The sequence below is a fragment of the Neopelma chrysocephalum genome, unplaced genomic scaffold (genome assembly GCF_003984885.1).
Source record: "Neopelma chrysocephalum unplaced genomic scaffold, ASM398488v2 Primary Assembly neopelma1_126670, whole genome shotgun sequence".
Classification (NCBI taxonomy): Eukaryota; Metazoa; Chordata; class Aves; order Passeriformes; family Pipridae; genus Neopelma; species Neopelma chrysocephalum.
The window spans coordinates 3,113-6,980 of NW_020930464.1; the positions used below are offsets into that span (position 1 = coordinate 3,113).

Here is a 3,868-nt window from a genome sequence, read left to right on the forward strand (position 1 = left end):
AGAGTTTCCTTAATACATTGTCCATTATTAATCTCTGGCATCTTAATATTTCTGACTTTACACAGCAGTGAAAACTAATTCAGTCTTTGTTTTACCTGCATCCATTCTGTTGATCTTCAAGTTTTAAAGGGCCTATATTAAGTCAAAACTTTAAGTGCAAGAATCTGAGAGTATATATGTAGCAAATGTTATGGATGATTAATATATGGATGATTAATATTTAGGATATCAGTGATCATCTGAGAAAAAATGTAAATGAGCACAACCCCTTTCTCTGTATGCCATTTTTCTGTATGAATAGCCTTCCAGTCTCCCTATGCAGTTTTATTAAGTTAATATACAAAGAAGATCATTCTCTGAATTACTTGCAATTACTATTTTAAAGAAAAATTCCTATGCATCATGCATTTCACCTTAATTCCAAACACAGATTGACACTAAACTGTTTCAGAAGAGAAAAGAAGAATTTTAAGTCATAAGTGTTGTGAAGAACATTGAAAATACTAGCATGGGAAAATAACATCTGATAGCTTCAAAAAAGATAGGTACAGATACTCTCCCTTAACTTCTTTTTAATTACTCAGCAGCTTGCACTTAAACTTGTGAAAAGAGTGAGGAGAACTAATTTTTCCCTACCTTAAGAATAAGAGTAAAGGTTGATAAAGGGAATATTTACCCTCTTTGCAATTCTGGCATCCATCTGAACATGGTATGCAGTCTTCAGAGTCAGGATCTTCCACTTCACCTATGTTTTGCAAATCATCAATATGGGTTAATTTTAGATAATGAAAGGGCTACATCTGGAAACACTCAGCAAGGTTCCAGGAAATAAACTTGATTCAAATCTAAAAAGGAGAAACACTCACAGAAATTTGTTTTCTCATTTGTTCTTGTGTAACCTCACTCAATTTGAGGAAAATACTGCTGTTTTACATTAACATGATATTAGAAGGGAATCAGAGTAGGAACTTAAGGGCCTTGAGGTCAGGTGTGATTGTATATTTCAAAACAGGATTTGATTAATATGCTTAACCAGATTTCTGTAACAAATTGAATAGAATATTTGTTAACTCCTACTGAAAGATGCTTACCTTCTTTACAACTATGCTTCTGACACATATTGCTTACCTTCTTTACAACTATGCTTCTGACACATATTTTCAGTAAGGTAGTAGCCTCTGAAACATCTTTTGCACTGGTGAGAGTTCAGGCACACCTCACAGTGGCCAGAACAAGGCATACAGGTATGCTCTGCGTGGTAGTGACCTGGAGGACAGCTCTCTCTGCACTCCCCTCGATACAAGAAACGTTCAGTCCCTCTTCTGTCTGTGTGGCAAACAAATAGAAAAAAGTTGTCAACCACAGAGGGCATTTCAGTATAAGAAGAAGCTTTATAAAACACTGGTTCTGTGGTTGAGACACTGACTGCTAGATTTGTACAGTTTTACAGAGTGAACATCTATAAAAGTTTCAGGACCTCAAACATTCCACATTCCTGGAGATTCATGGCTTATAAAGATGTCATGTTAGTAAATAATGACTGTTTACATCCATCAACATAATAAAATAAGGATCAACACTTTTCCACCACTGAGTTTCACTTGCAGAGGAAAAATGAGTATTTGTACTGCATTGTATACAGATATAGAATTACTATTAGGAAAGCAAAGTGGCTCACTTCATCTTTGGAAAGGACCAGTCTTCGTCCCTAGAATATTCAACTGTAATCCTTACCCTAGTGAATCATCTAGATTTGAATTTGAATAGCAAATATGCAGCTATTTGCTATTAGTACATTAGCATTCTGCAGTGCACAGGAACTGGGAGGTCCCCTGCTTCAAATCCTTTTGAATGAGACCTGTGGAAACACCCATAACTCCATGTGCCATCTACTGTAACATGGGTAGTTTTCTAATAGGTTACCCTTCAGTATAAATTACATACATTACTGTGCTAAGTGTATTTCATTGCCTTAACTACAGAGCAAGAATTTGCTTACCATAATTTATTTTTGAAAATGCTTGCAATATAATAATTGCAGCAATAGAGACTAATTGCTGCAATAGCAGCAATAATAGCAAAAATAGCAGAAGCACTCTTTGTTTCTTTTACTTTTCATGCAAAAATTTTTATCATTAACTTTTCCAGACTCCTAAGGGTGTGAATCTCATCAATGTCTTCGTTTCTTAATGCACAGAAACACAAGAATTTCTGTCCACAATAAGGAACAGACTTAAGGAACAACTATACAAACTTGCTCTCACATTAGGCCTGAAGTACTGTTTGAAAATGTCATCTACTGAGTCGCATTTCCCAAAGTGAAAAAGCCAATATCATAAACAGTGTGACTAATTGCCAGCTATGCTAGTGTTTACTTGTAATCTAAACACTTATTACTAAATAAAGCCTGGGCCATTGATGACTAGGACTGAAATGGAAGTAGCAGCTGAAATTAAAAAGGCTGTGAATCCATTGTGAGTCCTCAGAATAGAGCTCATTAAAAATTGTTCTTTATTATGTATATTAGAAGTTAAATACTCATTTCCAAAGGAAGGTCAGGCTAGTTAAAATACTTGTATGTAATAGCCTCAGATTCTTTGCCCATTAGGTGTTACAGAGACAAGACAAAGTAATTTTTAAAATGGAGCTTCAAAAGGAGAAGGGATGCTTTTTTGAATTTCCACAAATTTAACTACATTTGCCTCCCTCTTAACCAAAGTTCTATAAAAATGTCTGTTAGTGGTAAGCTTCTCTTTGCAAACTGTGTTTGTTCAGCTGTAGGGACACAGCAATCTGCAGTGGAACCCACCATGCTTGTTTCTCAGCCTTCCCCAGACAGATGTTACGGAAAGTAGCCTGGCTCCCTGCCTGCTTGTGCAAACTTGCAGTATAGCACATCCTGTGCAGAGGTTGGGGGAGGCATGTATGGAAATTTCTTTTCCAGAAACAGACTACATAGGTTTTCTGTCCGTTTCGCCCCTGCCCCCCCCACCCCGTGCTGTTCTTTCTGTTTCTGTTAACATAGCTCCTCTTGAAAATATACCAATGGAAATGCATTAAGTTGCAAGGACAATATGCAGTCGTGTTTTCTTGTACTATTTAAAAAACAAATTGAGTTCCAATACCCTTCAGAGTTACAACAAGATTACAACACAGATCGGTAGCAAAAGCGCTACTCATTTTATTGACTCTTAAAAACTGGCTCTGAGAGCTGAGAGAAAAGGGAACTTGGAGGCCAAGGGAGGGGAAAAAACTGGCAAGAGGAATTATTTCTTACCTGTTCCACAAGAGGTGCATTTGTTAGGTTCACTTCCACTGCAATCCAGGCAGGTATGATGGCACACATGACATTGCCCTTTAAATTCAAACTTTCCTCTGGGGCATTGCACAACACAGTGACCATCATCAAAGACTCTTTTAAAGAAGATAGGGCATGATTACAAATTTAGCAACTATTTGTTCTTTAAATTTAAAGGAAGCTAAAAAGAAACTCAATATATTCTTCCCTCACTCTATTTACAAGAGTATTTGAACTTTAATCCTTCGTTTTCCCAATCTTATTCGTAGTATTTACTGTATGAAAAGTGTTTTGAACTTGAATCTTAGACTTCAAAGATTATTTTTCTCTGAGACTGTTTCTGAGAAAAATTACCTTTTGATCCTTTACCTAGATGTACTTATAGTATAGTCCGTGCAGCAGTCATTTATGTCTGCTAGAAAGTAAGTAGAACCTGGTTTTTCTCTGTGAATGAATAATTCACCTGTTTTACTTTTAAGACTCCCTTTGAAAAGTACTATGACTTCAGTAAAATGATTTGTAGATGTGCTGGTTTAAAAGTTAACCAGCAAGGCAAAATGAACTCAATTC

At 36.2% G+C, this 3,868-nt stretch overlaps 1 long non-coding RNA gene across 2 annotated transcripts; it reads right to left on the reverse strand.

Moving 5' to 3' along the window:
* Positions 1-676: 676 nt before the first annotated feature.
* On the reverse strand, positions 677-3,688 carry LOC113962231. 2 transcript variants are annotated; one of them, XR_003532487.1, is made up of 4 exons: positions 3,653-3,688; positions 3,278-3,414; positions 1,129-1,326; positions 677-745 (listed from the first exon to the last, which is right to left on the reverse strand). It is a non-coding gene; the product is annotated as an uncharacterized LOC113962231 (long non-coding RNA). The 2 variants fall into 2 exon arrangements; XR_003532486.1 differs by lacking the exon at positions 3,653-3,688 and having other exon boundaries at positions 3,278-3,438.
* Positions 3,689-3,868: the final 180 nt, after the last annotated feature.